Below are 22348 nucleotides of genomic sequence, written 5' to 3' on the forward strand. Positions count from 1 at the left end.
ACAGACAGAACCAAAACAAACAAAGCAATGACATTCCCAAGGGTCAGTAACTGCCAAGGTGCTAAATTCAATATGTGCTTTTTATGTATCATGATATGTAACTTCTAGTGCACACACATGAACACACTCTCAGGCACTGTACTCAAATACCTGGATTTTAATTTTATTCTGAGACATTTTGAGTGAATTTCAACAAACTCCAACTCTTATATTTGCCAAACTGGACTTTTCTGAGCATTGAGTAAAAGATGACTAAACTCTACTACTGTATTTAGTAATTATATTCTCTAGTGGTGAAAAAGTCTTTTTTCTTCTACCCATCTAGATTCAATGACTGGGGTCCATAACTCAAACTGATAAAAGACAGATTAACAAGAAGGAAAACAACTTTATTATAAATATAAGCATGGGACTTCAGAAAAAAATTGTGGCTTATAGAAGTGGCCAGGTGATTGAGGCTTATATACGTTTTAGGCTAACTGAAAGAAAATGGATTTTGAACTTCTGGGTCAGTGAGGTAAACTGTGGGAAGCTGAGGGGTAGAGAGTGATGGTAAATAAGAGTTCTCTTGTTATGCAAGTAAGGGTCACTCAGGAGATAAGCCTGCCTCCTGGGCTAGCCCCATTAGCGTAGGGGAGACAGCTGTACAAATAAAAATTTCCTTTTTAAATGTCAATTTACTTTACTAAAGGAGAAATTTAAACTTGACTTTTAGTTGGTTAGGGGGAGCTAAAGAGCTTTTTGTGTATCTTCTGATTCTCAATTGCCTTTAGCTCAAAATCATCCTTATGTGGCCTACCTTAGAAGGGTAGAAGGAAAAATAAATTTTTATCCCTTACAGAATATAAAGTGGCATATTTTGGAGTGCACATTCTGGTACCCTTTGATTTCACATCTTTTTACATGCTCTTTAGTTTGAATGTCTACACCACAGCCCCAAGCTGCTTTCATTTCTCATGTGACCTAATCGTTAACATGGGTCACAAAGCTCTACCCTTTCCAGCCATTGCTGGCTTTTCAGCCTGGGATATCCTTCTTCGTTCTTTCTGTGCCCTAATGTATTGTCCACCAAAAAGAACTTTTAAAGTGGCAAAGTCTCTCCAGACTAATGTCTGTCACTCTACACAGCATACAAATTCTCCTCTGTTCTCTTCATATAGATAATGCCTATTCACTATTGGGATCCCATCTTAGTATTTACTTCCATATCTGTTTTGTGTTGTTATAACAGAATATCACATACCGGGTAATTTATAATTACAGAAATTTATTTGGCTCCCAGTGCTGAAGGCTGGGAAGTCCAAGGTCAAAAAGGATGTTTTGGACTGTGTCATCCCATAATGGAAGGTAAAGGGGCAAGAGAGTGTGCACAGGCATGAGAGGGGAAGGGGGAGAACTTATCCTTTTATCATGAACCCACTCCTGTGATAACTAACCCGCTCTTGTGATAATAACATAAATCTATTCATGAGGGCACAGCCCTCAAGATCTAATTACCTTTTAAAGATTTTACTCTGAATATAATTGCATTGGTAATTAAGTTTCTAACACATGAACTTTGGGGGACACATTCAAACCATAGCACTATCTATAATTTCTAACAGACAGTTATAACAAGTGACTGATTATGAGTACTTCTTCCTAGACTAGGATATCTGTGAGGACAGAAAGCAAACATTAGTCTCCTTCATCTATTGGTTTTGAAATACCAACCAAAGAGTAGATTAGTAATAAATACTTGTTAAATAAAGTTAATTAGTTATAAATACTTGTTAAATAAGTAAACAAATGACTTGTAGACTAGATGAGAGACAATTCTATATTCTCTCTTTGCCTAGATGTGCACTTCATCTACATGAGGTTTCACTTCATCCTCTTCAAGTATTTTTACCTCTAAAGAAGCTGCCCTTTCCTCCAGTTACTGCAGTCATTCAGCAGAATTAATTACTGGTTACAAGTGTAAAAACACAAATGAGCACATAATGACACAGACTAAGTAACAGCTCAGATAAGCTTCCATAAGCTTATGTAAGTTAGCTTTTAATTATGTACTTTGCATGCTAAGTCTAAAATAAAATGATTATCCACATTGCACATGTTAAAGTTCTTTATGTTAAGTGTTTAAGTGCAGAAACCAAACCTATATACCCTTTAATTCTAAGATAAAACATGCAGTTTAAATATTAACTTTAATTCTATAGGTTAATCTGAATTTATATAAATTTGTGATAATTATAGCAATTAACTGTAACAGAATTATTCTCATTACAAGACAAAACAGGTTTCCTGATCCCTATGCTGGCTCTAAGCCTTCACAACCTAATGAATGCTAAAATATTAAAATCTCATCCAGTTTACCATGGAGCCATAATTTATAAGAATAAATGCATAATAATTCTTTGGACTTCAGAGATAATTTATCAGCAATATTCTCACAGAGGATGATGATAATTCACTCTCAATTAGCCCAGCTTGATTTAAATCATTGATTGCCCCAAGTTTAATAATAATTTACTAATAATAAAATTAATACTTCCTTCTATTTTTGGATAAAATTATTAAAGAATCCATGGTGAATTTTAACTTTAAACATGAAAGCTTACAAATATCTTCTTTTAACTTTTCCATTAGGGATTGAGCTCTCTTTCTAGGATTATTAACTTTATAGGAAGAATCTGTTCCCCTTGGAAATTTTGAGGTACTTATCTTGGCTCTGTGCATTAATCTGTGTCCTATCTCTCCTTTCAAGATACTTTCATAGGTGCCAGGATCAGGTTTGTAGATATCAAATTCTTCAGTAATTACAATCAGAATATTCACTTTCAGGGAGTTTAATAAGATGGGGGTAGAATTAGCTATTTCTTGTGATTTGCTGTTTCAAAATAAAATAAAAAATTCACAAATATATATATATATTCAATTACAGAGTCTATATCTGAAATGCATTATAACCATTATTAATTAAGCAGATCTTACCCTGATTCTGCTAAAGATGAGTTTATGGAATAATTTACATATTTAATAATTTTAGAAAATGGTGAAAATTAATCAAAGGCGACAACATCTAATGAGATTGGAGTCATTCCAGCTATACTACGGATTTCAGTGTTTCCTTTTTCCCATGGGTAGAGTACCTATTTAGAAGACATACATATGTATATTCTGTCTGTGAAACAGTGAGTTAATCTTGCTTGTCTTCATATTTTCATCTGAGTTGAGACAGAAGAAAATGCTAGCACAACCCCATATCTCAATGGAAAAAAAACATGGATTGTCCCTCAGGTTTAATCAGAAGCATCATCTCCAAAATCTACTTTTGCCACAGAGCCACTGTTCTTGCCTGGTGATTTTCACAGCCTCAAAACTTCAAGGCTGCAGTTAAAAAAAATGGCATTGCCTGTGGAAAATTATAAAGTTAGTAGCAAAATAGGAAGAAATCAAGAAATATCAGAGTGCTGTTAGTTTCCTGTACTAGGAAGCTAATATCAGTGGAAAGGAAAGAAAGATCACTTCAAGATGTCACAAGACATCTGACTTCTACTTCCATCATCAAAATTTTCAGTGACCTGGTATGAGTTACTGTTCATGATAGTAGTTTAATTTATAAGAAGGGTAGGAAGGGGATGGTCAAAGAGATCAGAATTTCTCAAGTAAGAGTGTGCATCAGCATCAGCTTTTAGAATTAAACAAAATGCAAGTGTTAGGCCTTCACCACAACAGTACTGAATTAGAACTTCTGTTAATGGGGCCGTAAATGTACAGGTTTAAATTCCACAATTGCTATTCCTGAACCCCCTAGACGAGATGATTCCTGATGCCCTTTTATCGCTCTGATGTTTCTAAGATTTTATGAATTTTAATTAATAGGGTAGGGTAGCCTAATGACACTAACTGAAGAGCAAACATTTACCTTTAAATATTGTTTGTGTGTGTGTGTATGTGTGTAGCACTTAGCTGAATGCTGGTACAGAGTTGACTCTTCTTCTTCTCGCTCTCACTCTTCTTTCTCTCTCACACCCTTCCTATTGATAGATAAATATCTATCTATAGAGAGTTTACAGATAAATAAATATAAGTATAGATGTGATGGTTAATACTGAGTGTCAACTTGATTGGACTGAGGGATACAAAGTATTAATCCTGGGTGTGTCTGTGTGGGTGTTGCCACAAGAGATTAACATTTGAGTCACTGGGCTGGGGAAGGCAGACCCACCCCTAATCTGGTGGGCACAATCTAATCAGCTTCTGACAAGTATAAAGCAGGCAGAAAAACATGAAAAGGAGAGATGGGCCTAGCCTCCCAGCCTACATCTTTCTCCCATGCAGAATGCTTCCTACCCTTGAACATCAGACACCAAGTTCTTCAGTTTTGGGACTCGGACTGGCTCTCCTTGCTCCTCAGCTTGCAGACAGTCTATTGTGGGACCTTGTCTGTTATATATATGTATCGCCTATTAGTTCTGTCCCTCTAAGAGAACTCTGACTAATACAATAGAGTATCAGTTAAAAATTATTTCCTGCTCTCAATTAGCTTAGTCTATTTTGGTGACAAAACTAACAGACAATCAGGGAGAAAATAGTTAAAGTGACAGTGAGACATAGATATCTAGAAGGTGGTGCTATATCCCACATTTATGGAGTTCAGGAATGCTACTACTAAGGATTAGGTGGGATTTTTTTTCAGGCAAAAATTGGAAGATGTATTTTAGGTGTAAGAAAGGCCTGGCACAAGCAAATATCTAATAAATTAAAAAACATATTCCTTTCAATATTATGAGGGAATTTGAATGTCTACCTGTTTTTAATTTAATGGGTATTGGAAAGTAATTGAATATTTACTACAAGATCTGGAATCAGCATTTAAAATGGTTTGAAGGTCTTAGATGGAAGTTAAAACAATAGATGTCTACCAAAGCTTATATGCTATATTATATGCATTATATGCTGCATTATATGCATCATATGCCATGTTAACTAGAATTTTTTTTTCAATGAACACAGTGATCTTTTGTTATTTTCCTCTAGTTCCCAACTGAAGTTCAGAAAGGCCACATTTCAGTCATAACCTATCTAGCTCCACATGTTCTTTTTCTAACTTATGACACTGATGGGTTAGCAAATGATCCAGACTCTCTTTCTTTCTGGGGAAACTTTCCATATTCCATATTCAACAAAATTAATGAAATTTATTACTCCAATATTATATTTACATTTTAACACTTTTTTGAGTGAACTCATCTATTCTCCTGGCTCAAATGCTGTCTTATAATAAATATGTATATCTCTTTTCTTGAAATACAAAAAAAGTTATTATGAAATATGGCAGAACTAAAGAGAAAAGGGAAAAGGATCCTTGCTCTAATAATTCAAAATGGAGCTTCCTGTCACTCTTCAAGGTGGAGAGACTATTCACCATCCTTTGATGTACACTTAGGTTGTTTCCGTATCTTGGATATTGTGAAAAATGTTACAAAGAACATAGAAGCACAGACATCTCTTTGAGGTACTGATTTCAACTGCTTTAGGCATATACCAGAAAAGAAATTGCTGGACAAATGGTATTTCTATTTTAAACCTTTTATAGGATCTCTATAATGTTTTTCATAGTTGCTGTACTAATTTACTTTTTCACTAATATTGTACAAGACTTCTGTATAGTATGATGTTTAGAGTTAATAATGCTGTATTATACACTAAAATTTTCCCAAGAAAATAGACTTCAGGTGCTCTCACTACCAAAAACAAGAAAAAAATGTGAAGAGATGAATATGATAATTTACTTGACTTTAGTAATCACTTTACTATACATATATAAACATCATATTGTACAACTTAAATATGTGTAATAAAAAGAGCAAATGTGAGACAGTCTCAATACCTAATAGCAAGAAAATGAAAGGTAATACAATTTTGAAATATCTTTATGATGTGCTTTTTTAAAGCAATTAAAACTGAATTTTTAAGACTCTGTAAAACTGTAAAGAAATGCTTACTTTATATGGATATGCAAAAATAATCTATAATACTGTCTATGACATAGTATTATGTTATCTATGTAAACATGTATTTTTTTAAAGAGATGGGTAAAAAACTGGAAGGAAATATCACTATCATTAATAGTAATAAACAAAAAACCAAAAAAAAGAAAAAAAATTACCCAAAAGAAGTCCTAACATAATTTATTATCCAAATAGAAAAAATAGTACTTTAGCATTTCTAACTCACACCTTAATCAAAGATTAATTTCAGGTTGAATAAAGATCCAAATGTAAAACAGAATTTTAAGACTTTTAAAAGCGTATAGGGGATAATATCTGTATGACTACCATGTAGAAAAGTTCTTAAGAGAAAAAACAAACTATAAATTACAAAATAAGTTCTTAAAAAATTCAGCAAAGTAAAATTATATTTTTTTTGTTCATTAAAATATGTGACAACAAAAAACAGTACAAAGAAAAGTTACAAACTGGGTGAAAATATTTGAAACTATAAACCAGTAAATTTAGATTGGATAAATTGAAATTATACAAATAAAAAAAGACAAAAGTAGGCAAAAATGAAAAATAAACAGATAATTCAGGAGTCATGAACACAAATATGCACTAAAAAGATGATAAGATCAACCTTGTTAGTAATCAAGAAAATGCAAATTACAACCACAAAGAGGTAAAATAGAAAATAATTTGTCCAAAATATAAAAGAAAATTAAATTAGTGAATTAGTTCAGATGTTTGTCAAGATGGAGAGTATTGGAAACTGTTCACTGCTGGTAGAAGTGACTGAAATAATCACTTTGGAAGAAATATGGTGTTAGCATATGAATGAAAATATATGCAACTTATGACTCGTTAAACTTCAGAGAATGTCTTGCTTATACGCTCCAAGAAACACATACAAGAAGTTTCACGGTAGCATTATGTGTAACTGAACATCTTAGAAAACATTTACCTTGCTTTCACCAGAAAAAATGATATTTTTAATGGCCATAAAATGGAATACAATACAACAGAGAAAATGAATATCGTATAAGAATACTAATGAAAATGTACTTATGGAGAGGGGGGAAATGGGAGGTATTAATCAAAGAATAGAAAGTTTCAGTTATCCAACATAAGTATGTTCTAGAGATGTACTTTACAACAATGTTTCAGTTAACAATATTATACTTAAAAAAATTGCTAAGAGGGTAAATCTTATGTTATGTGTTTTTTATCATAAAAAAGTGATAGTATAAATAAAAAAGAAAGAGGTCAGGCAGAGTGGCTCATGCCTGTAATCCCAACATTTTGGGAGGCCAAGGTGGGTGGATCACCTGAGGTCAGGAGTTCGAGACCAGCCTGGCTAACATGGTTAGTCCCTGTCTCTACTGAAAATACAAAAATTAGCCAGGCGTGGTGGTGGGTGCCTATAATTCCAACTATTTGGGAGACTGAGGCAGGAGAATCTGTTGAACTTGGGAGGTGGAGGTTGTAGCAAGCCGAGGTGGCGCCATTGCACTCCAGCTTGGGTGACAAGGGCAAAACTCCATAAAGAAAAAATACACGAAAAAAGAAGAAGAAAGAAACTTCTGGAGGTGGTGAATATATTTATGACATAGATTATAGTGATGATCTCATTGGTGTGTACTTATCTCAAGACTCATCAAGTAGTATATATGAAATAAGTACAACCTTTTTATGTATATTGTTCCTCAATAACATGGTTAAAAAAGAAACTTTTTATATCTCAAAGTGGTTTTATTGAGCATAAACCAAACAAAAGCTGCAATTACTGATGTATTAGGTTTATAGTCCTCTGAGGATAATCATACCTTCATCAATGAGGTCTAAGCCAAATGTTCCTGTCTACTTTGAGGCCACAGTTCCTACAAACATGAAAATATCCCTCAATGACTCTCTTTAGAACAAAACATACTTGTCAGGCCTCTGAGCCCAAGCTAAGCCATCATATTCCCTGTGACCTGCACGTACACATCCAGATGGCTGATTCCTGCCTTAACTGATGACATTCCACCACAAAAGAAGTTAAAATGGCCTGTTCCTGCCTTAACTGATGACATTATCTTGTGAAATTCCTTCTCCTGGCTCATCCTGGCTCAAAAGCTCCCCTACTGAGCACCTTGTGACCCCTACTCCTGCCTGCCAGAGAACAACCTGCCTTTGACTGTAATTTTCCTTTACCTACCCAAATCTTATAAAACGGCCCCACCCCTGTCTCCCTTTGCTGACTCTCTTTTCGGACTCAGCCTGCCTGCACCCAGGTGATTAAAAGCTTTATTGCTTACACAAAGCCTGTTTGGTGGTCTCTTCACATGGACGCAAGTGAGTGAAATTTGGTGCCATGACTCAGATCAGGGGACCTCCCTTGGGAAATCAACCCCTTGTCCTCCTGCTCTTTGGTCTGTGAGAAAGATACACCTACGACCTCTGGTCCTCAGACAGACCAGCCCAAGGAACATCTCACCAATTTCAAATCCGGTAAGCGGCCTCTTTTTACTCTCTTCTCCAACCTCCCTCACTATCCCTCAACCTCTTTCTCCTTTCAATCTTGGGGCCACACTGCAATCTCTCCCTTGTCTTAATTTCAGTTCCTTTCATTTTCTGGTAGAGACAAAGGAGACACATTTTATCCGTGGACCCAAAACTCCGGCGCCAGTCACGGACACAGGAAGGCAGCCTTCCCTTGTTGTTTAATCATTGCGGCAACACCTCTCTGATTATTCACCCACGTTCCATTGGTGTCTGATGTCCACGGGGATGCCTGCCTTGATTATTCACCCACATTCCCTTGGTGGCAAGTCAATTGCGGGGACATCTGCTTTGGCTGCTCACCCATGTTGCAGCCCAGGGCTACTCCTCACCCCCTTCTCCGTGTCTCTACCCTTCTCTTTAAACTTGCCTCCTTCACTATAGGCAAACTTTCACCCTCCATTCCTCCTTCTTCTCCCTTAGCCTGTGTTCTTAAGAACTTAAAACCTCTCCAATTCTCACCTGACCTAAAATCTACGCATCTTATTTTCTTCTGCAACACTGCTTGTCCACAATACAAACTTGACAATGGCTCTTAAAGGCCAGAAAATGGCATTTTTGATTATCTCCATCCTACAAGACCTAAATAATTCTTGTCATAAAATGGGCAAACGGTCTGAGATGCCTGACGTCCAGGCATTCTTTTACACATTGGTCCCTCCCGTCTCTGTTCCCAATGCAACTTGTCCCAAATCTTCCTTCCCTCCCGCCTGTCCCCTCAGTCCCAACCCCAAGTGTTGCTAAGTCTTTCTAATCTTCCTTTTCTACAGACCCATCTGACCTCTCCCCTCCTTGCCAGACCGAGCCAGGTCCCAATTCTTCCCCCCAGCCTCTGCTCCTCCACCCTATGATCCTTTTATCACCTCCCCTCCTTGCACCCGGTCCGGCTTACAGTTTTGTTTGGTGACTAGCCCTCCCAGACCTGCCCAGCAATTCCTTCTTAAAAAGGTGGCTGGAGCTAAAGGCATAGTCAAGGTTAATGCTCCTTTTTCTTTATCCGACCTCTTCCAAATCAGTTAGTGTTTAGGCTCTTTCATCAAATATGAAAAACCAAGCCCAGTTAATGGCTCGTTCGGCAGCAACCCTGAGATGCTTTACAGCCCTAAACACTAAAAGGTCAAAAGGCCGTCTTATTCTCAATATATATTTTATTACCCAATCTGCTCCTGACATTAAATAAAACTCCAAAAATTAAATTCTGGCCCTCAAACCCCACAACGGGACTTAATTAACCTCGCCTTCAAGGTGTACAATAAAAGAGTAGAGGCAGCCAAGTAACAATGTATTTCTGAGTTGCAATTCCTTGCCTCCACTGTGAGACAAACCCCAGCCACATCTCCAGCACACAAGAACTTCCAAACACCCAAACCGCAGTGGCCAGGCATTCCTCCAGAACTGCCTCCCCTAGAAGCTTGCTACAAGTGCCAGAAATCTGGCCACCAGGCCAAGGAATGCCTGCAGCCCGGGATTCCTCCTAAGCCGTGTCCCATCTGTGCAGGACCCCACTGGAAATCAGACTGTCCAATTCATCTGGCAGCCACTCCCAGAGCCCCTGGAACTCTGGCCCAAGGCTCTCTGACTGACTCCTTCCCAGATCTTCTCCACTTAGCAGCTGAAGACTGACACTGCTTGATTGCCTTGGAAGCCTATAGGACCATCACAGACGCTCTCGGTAACTCTTACAGTGGAAGGTAAGTCCGTCCCCTTCTTAATTTATATGGAGGCTACCCACTCCACATTACCTTCTTTTCAAGGGCCTGTTTCCCTTTCAAGGACCTCCATAACTGTTGTGTGTGTTGACGGCCAGGCTTCTAAACCTCTTAAAACTCCCCAACTCTGGTGCCAACCTAGACAATACTCTTTTAAACACTCCTTTGTAGTTATCCCCACCTGCCCAGTTCCCTTATTAGGCTGAGATACTTTAACTAAATTTTCTGCTTCCCTGACTATTCCTAGGCTACAGCCACGCCTCTTTGTCACCTTTTCCCCCAGTTCAAAGCCGCCTTCACATCCTCCCCTTGTATCTCCCCACCATAGCCCACAAGTATAGGACACCTCTACTCCCTCCTTGGCAACTGATCATGCACCCCTTACCATCTCATTAAAACCTAATCACCCTTACCCCACTCAATGCCAATATCCCATCCCACAGCATGCTTTAAAAAGATTAAAGCCTGTTATCACTGGCCTGTTACAGTATGGCCTTTTAAAGCCTATAAACTCCCCTTACAGTTCCCCCATTTCACCTGTCCTAAAACCAGACAAGGCTTACAGGTTGGTTCAGGATCTGCGCCTTATCAACCAAATTGTTTTGCCTATCCACCCCTTGGTGCCAAACCCATATACTCTCCTATCCTCAATACCTCCCTCTACTACCCATTATTCTGTTCTGGATCTCAAACATGCTTTCTTTACTATTCCTTTGCACCCTTCATCCCAGCCTCTCTTCACTTTCACTTGGACTGACCCTGACACACATCAGGCTCAGCAAATTACCTGGGCTGTACTGCCACAAAGCTTCGCAGACAGCCCCCATTACTTCAGTCAAGTCCAAATTTCTTCCTCATCTGTTACCTATCTCAGCATAATTCTCATAAAAACACACGTGCACTCCCTGCCGATCGTGTCCAACTGATCTCTCAAACCCCAGCACCTTCTACAAAACAACAACTCCTTTCCTTCCTAGGCATGGTTAGATACTTTCAACTTTAGATACCTGGTTTTGCCATCCTAACAAAACCATTATATAAACTCACAAAAGGAAACCTAGCTGACCGCATAGATCCTAAATCCTTTCCCCACTCCTCTTTCCATTCCTTGAAGACAGCTTTAGAGACTGCCCCCACCCTAGCTCTGCCTGACTGATCCCAACCCTATTCATTACCCAAAGCCGAAGTGCAGGGCTGTGCAGTCAGAATTCTTACACAAGAGCCAGGACCGCACCCTGTAGGCTTTTTACCCAAACAACTTGACCTTACTGTTTTGCCTAGCCCTCAAGTCTGTGTGCAGCAGCCACCGCTGCCCTAATACTTTTAGAGGCCCTTAAAATCACAAACTATGCTCAACTCACTCTCTACAGTTCTCATAACTTCCAAAATCTATTTTCTTCCTCACACCTGACACATATACTTTCTGCTCCCCAGCTCCTTCAGCTGTACTCACTCTTTGTTGAGTCTCCCACAATTACCATTGTTCCTGGCCCAGACTTCAATCCGGCCTCCCACATTATTCCTGATACCACACCTGACCCCCCATGACTGTATCTCTCTGATCCACCTGACATTAACCCCATTTCCTCATATTTCCTTCTTTCCTGTTCCTCACCCCGATCACACTTGGTTTATTGATGGCAGTTCCACCAGGCCTAATCGCCACACACCAGCAAAGGCAGACTATGCTACAGTACAAGCCGCTAGCCCGCCTCTTAGAACCTCTCATTTCCTTTCCATCGTGGAAATCTATCCTCAAGTAAATAACCTCTCAGTGTTCCATGTGCTATTCTACTGCTTCTCAAGGATTATTCAGGCCCCCTCCCTTCCCTACACATCAAGCTCAGAGATTTGCCCCTGCCCAGAACTGGCAAAATGACTTTGCTCACATGCCCCAATTCAGGAAACTAAAATACCTCTTGGTCCGGGTAGACACTTTCACTGGATAGGTAGAGGCCTTTCCCACAAGGTCTAAGAAGGCCACCATGGTCATTTCTTCCCTTCTGTCAGACATAATTCCTCAGTTTGGCCTTCCCACCTCTATACAGTCCAATAGCAGACCAGCCTTTATTAGTCAAATCAGCCAAGCAGTTTTTCAGGCTCTTAGTATTCAGCAAAACCTTTATATCCCTTACAGTCCTCAGTCTTCAGGAAAGGTAGAACAACCAAAAGTCTTTTAAAAACACACCTCACCAAGCTCAACCACCAACTTAAAAAGGACTGGACAATACTTTTACCACTTTCCCTTCGCAGAATTCAGTCCTGTCCTCAGAATGCTACAGGGTACAGCCCATTTTCATAACATTATTTTTATGCATTTGAATTTTCCTTACGGTTTCATTACTTTTTATTTTAAAATGAACTGGAATATTCATGGAAAGCTGTTGCTTTCTTGTAACATTCTAAAAGATATATACCATACTCTGGAAATTGTTAATATGTACTTAATTAACGTGAATTTAGTACATGTTTCTATAAAACTAAAGGGACCTAAAGAAAAAGTAATAGTTATCTAGGGAGCCATTTAATGAAGGGGTTCAGCATGTATAGAGTCTCATGAGTAGAAAAGAACGTAGAGTGTTTTAGGAACTGAAAGAACACAGGATGCTGTGAACATAATGAACAAGCATGAAAATGATACAAGATGAGGTTAGAGAGGTTGGCAGGAGCTGATCATGCAGGGCATTTTTAGATCCCATTTTCTTAGTATAATAGAAAACCTTTGAAAGTAGGGTAGTAACATTCTATTTATATTTTTAAAAGATCATGGCAGTATAGAGAATATAATGGAGGGAATAGAAAAGAAAAGCAGAGTGTGTCATTCCGGGAGAGAATTGCAGACGCAGTGGTGGGGAATGATGGCATATTCTATGGATGCTGAAATGGAGGGATGAGAAAGATTTTGGAAGCCGACTTCAGAGACCCTGACGGCATATTGAATTTTGGTAATGATGGGTGTGAAGAGGAAGTGACCTAAGTTTCTGCCTAAGTAACAGAGTAGATGGGGACTTTGAAGACTGAAGGAGGAGAGAGATTTGGCAGGTAAGATTAAGCACTGAGTTTTGCATGTGTTAAATTTGAAATTTGTGTCAGACATCCAAATGACAAAAATCTGTTGGTTATGTAAAGCTTGATCTGCAAAGATAATTTCGGTTGAGAAATAGAAATTTTGGAAGTGGTGAAGTATAAATAGGATTTAAAGCTGTGGATATATGTATTACATACCTACTTTATAAAAACTCCCTGAGTTCAATGTTCGTACAGTAATTGGGGGAAAAATAACATGCTTACGTAGAAAGTTAATTCTGGACTAAATGGAACTTATTGTAGCACATTACAGATTGCTGGTTGCTTGTTAGGACTACATCTGTTTCAAATAACAGAAAGTTCTCCTATTGTGCTTTTAAAAGGTAGGGGCTAAATTGCCCCATACCACAAAATGTTAGGGACAAGTCAGTTTAAGGCTAATATTATGGCTCAAGGGCATGATCAGGACACATGACTTTCTAGCTTCCCACTCCATCATATGTCAAAATATAAGCCTTTAAAACAATGCTTCTCAAATCAAGGCTATCAGATGGTTGCTGGAACCGTAGGTGTCATGTCTGCATTTCTTTACATAATTACTTGGAAAGCAGTATTACAAAGCCACCCTTAGCTGCCTTGAGCCCTGGGTATGTTTAACTGGAACATGGCTAAATTGGAGTTCTATCCATAAGAATAAAAGGGGAGCAGGGCTTCTATTGAGAAAATAACTAGTAATCACTAATTTTGCTATGCTCTATGATATAATACCCTTCAAATTTGGGAGTCATTATTTAACTTTATTTTAGGGTTTTTAGTAGTCATTTTCATAATATTATTTTTACTCACTTGAATTTTCCTCATGGTTTCATTACTTTTTATTTTATAATGAACTGGAATATTCATGGAACATAGTATCTCTAAATATGTTACAGAAAGCTGTTACTTTCTTATAACATTCTAAAAAATATATACCATACTCTAGCAATTAATATGTACTTAGTAAATCTGACTTTAGTATATCTTCAAAACTAAAAATGATTTAGACTTCCAATGGTGATTAAACAAATTAACATGAATAATTTCAGAGTATAATCTGAAATAATTTAAATAAATAAAACACACCTATATATTGACCTAGAGAGACAACCATAACACTAAGTTAAGTAAAGAAGAGTAAGCAACAGATTAGGCCAAAGTAAACCTGGGTAAGCAAAGATTTTCTGTAAAGAGCCAGACAGTAAATTTTTTAGGCTTCGCAGCCCTGTGGTTAGTCAAAACTACTCAATCTTGTCATATCATGAAGGCAGCCATAGGCAATATGTAAATGAATGAGGGTCACTGTGTTCTAATAAAGCTTTATTTATAAAAACTACATTTAGCCTACAGGTGGTCATTTGCCAGCCCTCAGTATAGAAGAGAATGATTAAAAAACACACTAAATTTTTAGATACAATTGTTGGTAAAAGATAAATTGAGAGAGAAAAAAGAGAGAGAAAGAGAAAATTGGTTTTCCTTTGCAATGAAGACTTAAGTGAGTTCAGCAAAAAGAGTTTGGGGAGTGAAGACACTGAATTTTTAATTATTTACTTTATATAAAATTTAAATATTGAGATATTTTTACTTCTATATTCATATTTTACAAATAAAAAGCTCTTTAAAAATGAAATTATGTTTTTTTAAAACTAAACTTATGACTACTTGAAATTAACTGATAGAATAAAATCAGCTGTTACATCATGGCAACAATCTACTACTCTTGCCTATAAACCCAATTATCTTAATGTCAAATAATTATTTTAATTCATTTTCATCTAGTATTTTAACTTTCATTTTGTATTGCTGTTCTTCTAAATCCAGTGAATACTCACAAATTTACACTTTTATTATGGACCATTTATTTTCCTATTATGGTGGCTTTTGTTATTCATTATCTACAATATGCCAAGCACTTTGCATTCCTTTGCTTAATCCTCACATAACCCTGTAACCTAGGCACGCTTATTCCACTAGTACCAATAGAGAACGTGCAGTTTACATATTAAGTAACTTGCCAAAGAAAACGTAGCTGGAAGGAAAAGCAGATATCTGAGACCAGAGCAGTATGACTCCAAAACGCATTCTGTCTCTCATGTTTTTGTCTCACGTTGATACTTCGGCTTGGAAAAATCACTCAATCCTAGATCATACAGTTATACAAATCATGCTATTCATTCTCCCTCTGAGTTCCCACAATGACTTTTACAAGCAGGTCCTGCTCTGTTTCCTCCATCTTCTCTACCTTCATGCTGAGACATCCTTGCTTCTATTTCACAGAGAAAATAGGGACTGTCAGGTGAGATTAGCTAAAACTTTCTGCTTACTTTCACCTGAACATTATATTGGCATCTGCATCCAATCTTACCTCTTTTCATTTTGACTTTGCTTTTCTTAAAGTTAATTCTTCCATTTCCATTTGTATTCTGGCTCTAACTACTGGGGAAGTTACTTTTTCCTTTCTCTCCCTGCTGGCCCTCACCTCTAAGACTTGGGTCAGGTGACACAATTTTATATGAAAATTATAGCCTTGTAAAACAAATTCTTAACTTCTCCAATTCTAGCATAAAAAGGAATGGGCAGAACATAGCAGCCCTCACTGAGGAGGAATGCCATTCCTACTGAAAGTCACATAACGAAGTCAACGTATTTTTTCCTTGTCATTAAAATTCACTGATCCTATGTTAATTCACGTTGGAAAATGGCCTTCAGCTGCAACCATGTTGCTGCAAAGGACATGACTTCATTTATTTTTAGGGCTGCATAGTATTCCCTGGTGTATAAGTATCACATTTTCTTTATCCATTCCACTGTTGATAGGCATCTAGGTTGATTCCATGTCTTTGCTATTGCAAATAGTGTGGCAATAAGCATACGAATGGAAGTGTATTTTTGATAGAATGATCTGGAGGGTGGGAGGTGGGGATAGGTTGAAAAACTACCCATCAGATACTGTGCTCACTACCTGGGTGACAGGATCATTTATGCCCCCAACCTCAGTGACTTTCAATTTTCTCATGTAACAAACCTACACATATACCCTCTGAACCTAACAAAAAAGTCAGACAAAAAATTCACTGACAAGGCAGTTGATGGTAGATAATGTTTTACTGATATGGTAGATAATGTTTTACTGTTTTACCGTAGGGTGCTGACGGAAATGTAAATGCAATATGTACACCAGAGGTGGATGTGGATAAAACTTTTTATAGAAGATTATGATCAAATTGGTGGTCTTATTAATTGCAGTGTTCCTTTGTGTTTTAACTTTTTTGACTGAAGCTGTCTTCCTAAATTTAAAGGCTGTTATTTTACTGCGTTTTGGCATAGAATCCATCTTTAGCCTTTGCCTTTATGTTACACGGGTACTAGAATAATATGGCTTGAAAAAATTCCCTCATTTTGAAAGACCAATGAAATAAGCCTAATCCTGAGCATTTCTTAGAAGAAAACCTGCCATGTGAATTTATAAATGATTTACAAATTTATAAATGAGAATCCAGCTCCTTTTTGTTTGGATCCTGGATAAATTTCTCCTGTAGATGATCATGGTGGACAGGAGGCAGGACTAGATTGCAGCTCTGACTCGGAAGAACAGAGCAGCTTGCAGAGGCTTGCATGTGAATTTTAGCTCCAGATCAACTGTAAGAACAAACCAGCAATCCTGAGAGGACCCACAAACCTTCTGAAGGAAGCAGACTGCTCCTGCAGGACCCAGGAGACCACCCCCACAAATACTGTGAGTGCCTCAACTGCAGAAGAGGGAAACGGAGATCCTCCTCTCTCAAACACATACGCGCACTGGAGAAACTGAAGGTCTGTTTGAGAGAGAAGATTCTGACCTTACCTGGAGCTGAGTCAATTTGGGGAGCCGAGTGAAATACCTGGGTAGAGGAAGCAGTGGGTAAGGTCCTGGGAGCTCGCTGCATCCCCAGGCAGGTCATTCCTGCCTGGCACCACAGGGATCCATCGGGAGGGTGACCAGAGGAGCTGGCGGGTGGGGAACACTACAGGGAGAAGGAAATCTCCAGCTGAACTTCATAACAATTTGAACTGGGCGTGAAGCCTCCTGGCCAGAACTCAGGGGAGGGAGCAAATTTGGTGAGCAGACTCCACAGGCAGGGGAAGAACCAAGCCCTTTTCTTTCACAGCTGATAGGCACGTAGCCTGAGGCAAATTCTGAAGCCCAGCTCGCCCACAGCCTGGAAACAGACTCAGGTCTGCTAGTGAGGGACACAGTGGGAATGAGACTGGCTCTTAGGTTTGCATGGGAACTGGGTGAAGTCTGTGACTGCCAGCTTCCCCCACCCTGCCTCCCTGCAACCTGCATAACTCAGCAGAGACAGCCATAATCCTCCTAGGTACATAAGTCCATTGACCTGGGAACCCCACCCCCATCTCCCATAGCAGCTCCGGGAGGACCTGCCCAAGCAGAGTCTGAGCTCAGTCATGCCTATACTTGACCCCAGCTGATAGTCCTTCCCTACCCACCCTGGTAGCTGAAGACAAAGGTCATATAATCTTGGGAGTTCTAGGGCCCAGCCCACCATTGGTTCCCCTCCATACTGCCACAGCTGATGCTTCTGGAATGTGCCACTTCCTGGCAGGAGGCCAACCAGCCTAAAAATAGATAATTAAATCACTAACGCTGAGAACCCTCAAAGAGTCCATTCACCACCCCCTGCCACCTCCACTGAAACAGGGGCTGGTATCCACAGCTGAGAGACTCACAGATGGTTCACATCACGGGACCCTGTGCAGACAACCCCCAGTACCAGCCCCAAGCCAGGTAGACTTGCTGGGTGGCTAGACCCAGAAGACAGACAACAATCACTGCAGTTTGGCTCACAGGAAGCTACATCCATAGGAAAAGGGGGAGAGTACTACATCAAGGGAACATCCTGTGGGACAAAAGAATCTGAACAACAGCCTTCAGCCCTAGACCTTCCCTCTGACTATGCAGAGGTTCCCTCAGAACCTATGCAAATGAGAAGGAACCAGAAAACCAGCTCTGGTAATATAATAAAACAATGCTCTTTAACACCCCTCAAAAACCACACTAGTTCACTAGCAATGGATTGAAACCAAGAAGAAATCCCTGATTTAACTGAAAAAGAATTCAGGAGGTTACTTATTAAGCTAATCATGGAGACACCAGAGAAAGGTGAAGCCCAATGCAAGGACATTAAAAAATGATACGAGAAGTGAAGGAATAAATAGTCAAGGAAATAGACAGCTTAAAGAAAAAATGATAAAAAATTCAGGAAACATTGGACACACTTATAGAAATGCAAAATGCTCTGGAAAGTCTCAGCAATAGAATTGAACAAGTAGAAAAAAGAAATTCAGAGCTCAAAGATAAGTTCTTTGAATTAATTCAATCCAACAAAGACAAAGAGAAAAGAATAAGAAAATATGAACACAGACTCCAAGAAGTCTGGGATTATGTTAAACAACCAAACCTAAGAATAATCAGTGTTTCTGAGGAAGAAAAGAAATCTAAAAGTTTGAAAAACATATTTGGGGGAATAATTGAGGAAAATGTCCCCAGCCTTGCTAGAGACCTAGACATCCAAATACAAGAAGCACAAAGAACACCTGGGAAATTCATCGCAAAAAGGTCATTGCCTAGGCACATTGTCATCAGGTTATCTAAAGTTAAGATGAAGGAAAGAATCTTAAGAGCTATGAGACAGAAGCACCAGGTAACCTATAAATGAAAACCTATGAGATTAACAGCAGATTTCTCAGTAGAAACCCTACAAGCTAGAAGGGATTGAGGTCCTATCTTCAGCCTCCTCAAATGAAACAATTATCAGCCAAGAATTTTGTATCCAGTGAAACTAAACATCCTATATTAAGAAAAGATACAATCTCTTCAGTACAAACAAATGCTGAGAGAATTAGCCACTACCAAGCCACCATTACAAGAACTGCTAAAAGGAACTCTAAATCTTGAAACGAACCCTGGAAACACAACAAAACAGAATCCCTTTGAAGCATAAATCACACAGGACCTATAAAACAAAAACACAAATTCAAAAGCAAAAACAAAACCCCAAAAAACCAAGGTACACAGACAACAAATAGCACAATGAATGCAATAGTACCTCACATCTCAATACTAACATTGAATGTAAATGGCCTAAATGCTCCACTTGAAGATACAGAAATGCAGAATACATAGGAACTCACCAACCAGCTTTCTTCTGCCTTAGGGAGACTAACCTAACACATAAGGACTCACATAAAGTAAAGGGGTGGAAAAAGGTATTTCATGCAAATAAACACCAAAAGCAATCAGGTGTAGCTATTCTTATATCAGACAAAACAAATAGCAGTTAAAAGAGACAAAGAGGAATGTTATATAATGGTAAAAGGCCTTGTCCAACAGGAAACTATCACAAACCTAAATATATATGCACCTAACACTGGAGCTCCCCAATTTATAAAACAATTACTAATAGACCTAATAAATGAGATAGCAGCACAGTAATAGTGGGGAAATTCAGTATTCCACTGACAGCACTAGACAGTGATCAGAAAGTCAAGAAATAAAAAATGGATTTAAACTATACCTTGGAACAAATACACTTAACAGATATATATAGAACAGTTCACCCAACAACCACAAAGTACACATCCTATTCAACAGTGCATGGAACTTTCTTCAAGATAGACCATATGATAGGCCATAAAACGAGCCTCAATAAATTTAAGAAAATTGAAATTGTATCAAACAGTCTCTCAGACCACAGTGGAATAAAACTGGAAATCAATTCCAAAAGGAACTTTCAAAACCATGAAAATACATGGAAATTAAATTGCTCCTGAATCAGCATTGGGTCAAAAACAAAGTCAAGATGGAAATTAAAAACTTTACACTGAACAATAATAATGACACAACCTATCAAAACCTCTGGGATACAGCAAAGGCAGTGCTAAGAGGAAAGTTCATAGCCCTGAATGCCTGCATCAAAAAGACTGAAAGAGCACAAACTAACATGCTAAGGTCACACCTCGAGGAACTGGAGAAACAAGAACAAACCAAATCCAAGCCCAGCAGAAGACAGGAAATAACCAAGATCAGAGCAGAACTAAATGAAATTGAAAACAAAATCAATACAAAGGATAAATGAAACAAAAAGCTAGTTCTTTGAAAAGATAAATAAAATTGATAGACATTAGCAAGATTAACCAAGAAAATAAGAGAGAAAATACAAATAATCTCATTAAGAAAAGAAACAGGAGATATTACAACTGACATCACTGAAATACAAAAGATCATTCAAGGCTACTATGAACATCTTTATGCACATAAATTATAAAACCTAGAAGAAATGGATAAATTCCTGGAAAAATACAACCCTCCTAGCTTAAATCAGAAAGAATTAGATACCCTGAAAAGACCAATAACAAGCACAAAGATTGAAATGGTAGTTAAAAAATAACCAACAAAATAAAGCCCAGGACCAGACGGATTCACAGCAGAATTCTATGAGGCATGCAAAGAAGAATTGGTACCAATGCTTTTGAAATTATTACACAAGATAAAGAAAGAAGGAACCCTACCTAGTTTATTCTATGAAGCCAGCATCACTCTAATACCGAAATCAGGAAAGGACATAACCAGAAAAGAAAACTACAGACTCATATTCTTGATGAACATAGATGCTAAAATCCTTAACAAAACACTAGCTAACCTAATCCAACAACATATCAAAAAGATAATCCACAATGATCAAGTAGGTTTCATACCAGGGATCCAGGGATGGTTTAACATAGGCAAGTCAATAAATGTGATACACCACATAAACAGAATTAAAAACAAAAATCACATGAGCATCTCAATAGATGCAGAAAAAGCATTCAACAAAATCCAGCATGACTTTATGATTAAAACTCTCAGCAAAATTGGCATACAAGGGACATACTTCAATGTAATAAAAACCATCTATAACAAACCCACAGCCAACATAATGCTGAACGGGGACAAGTTGAAAGCATTCCCTCTGAGAGCTGGAACAAGACAAGAATGCCCATTCTCACCATTCCTCTTCAACACAGTACTGAAGTCCTGGCCAAAGCAATCAGACAAGAGAAAGAAATAAAGGACATCCAAATCGGTAAACAGGAAGTCAAACTGTTCCTGTTTGCTGACGCTATGATTGTTTACCTTGAAAACCATAAAGACTCCTCCGGAAAGCTCCTAGAGCTGATAAAAGAACTCATCAAAGTTTCTGGATACAAGATTAATGTACACAAATCAGTAGCTTTTCTATACACTAACAGTGACCAAGCGGAGAAACAAATAAACAGGTCAACCCTTTTTACAATAGCCGCAAAAAAAATTAAGTACTTAGGAATATACCTAACCAAGGAGTCGAAAGACGTCTACAAGGAAAACTACAAAACACTGCTGAAAGAAATAGATGACACAAACAAAGGGAAACACAACCCATGCTTATGGATGAGTAGAATCAATATCGTGAAAATAACCATACTGCTAAAAGCAGTCTACAAATTCAATGCAATTCCCATCAAAATACCACCATCATTCTTCACAGAGTTAGAAAAAACAATTCTAAAATTTATATGAAACCAAAAAAGAACCCTCATAGCCAAAGCAAGACTAAGCAAAAAGAGCAAATCTGGAGGCATGACACTACTTGGTTTCAAACTGTACTACAAGGCCATAGTCACCAAAACAGCATGGTACTGGTATAAAAATGGGCACATAAACCAATGGAACAGAATGAGAATCCAGAAATAAAGCCAAATACTTACAGCCAACTGATCTTTGACAAACCAAACAAAAACACAGAATGGGAAAAGGACACCCTTTTCAACAAATGGTGCTGGGATAATTGGCTAGCCATATAGCTGGGCATGCTGGCATACGCCTGTAATCCCAGCTACTTGGGAGGCTGAGGTAGGAGAATTGCTTGAACCCAGGAGGCGGAGCTTGCAGTGAGCTGAGATAGCACCACCTCAAAAAAACCAAACCAAACCAAAAAAAAACCAAAACAAAAGCAAAAATATATAGTTGGG

At 38.2% G+C, this 22348-nt stretch overlaps 1 long non-coding RNA gene across 1 annotated transcript in view; it reads left to right on the forward strand.

Annotated features, from left to right (window-relative positions):
• The first annotated feature begins 12918 nt into the window (after positions 1 to 12918).
• Positions 12919 to 22348, forward strand: part of LOC100973096 (uncharacterized) — a 62822-nt gene continuing 53392 nt past the window's right edge. Inside the window, exon 1 of the long non-coding RNA XR_004669818.2 lies at positions 12919 to 13279. This is a non-coding gene — a long non-coding RNA (uncharacterized LOC100973096). The remainder of the gene's footprint in view (positions 13280 to 22348) is intronic.

The sequence above is a fragment of the Pan paniscus genome, chromosome 12 (genome assembly GCF_029289425.2).
Source record: "Pan paniscus chromosome 12, NHGRI_mPanPan1-v2.0_pri, whole genome shotgun sequence".
In the NCBI taxonomy this organism is placed as follows: Eukaryota; Metazoa; Chordata; class Mammalia; order Primates; family Hominidae; genus Pan; species Pan paniscus.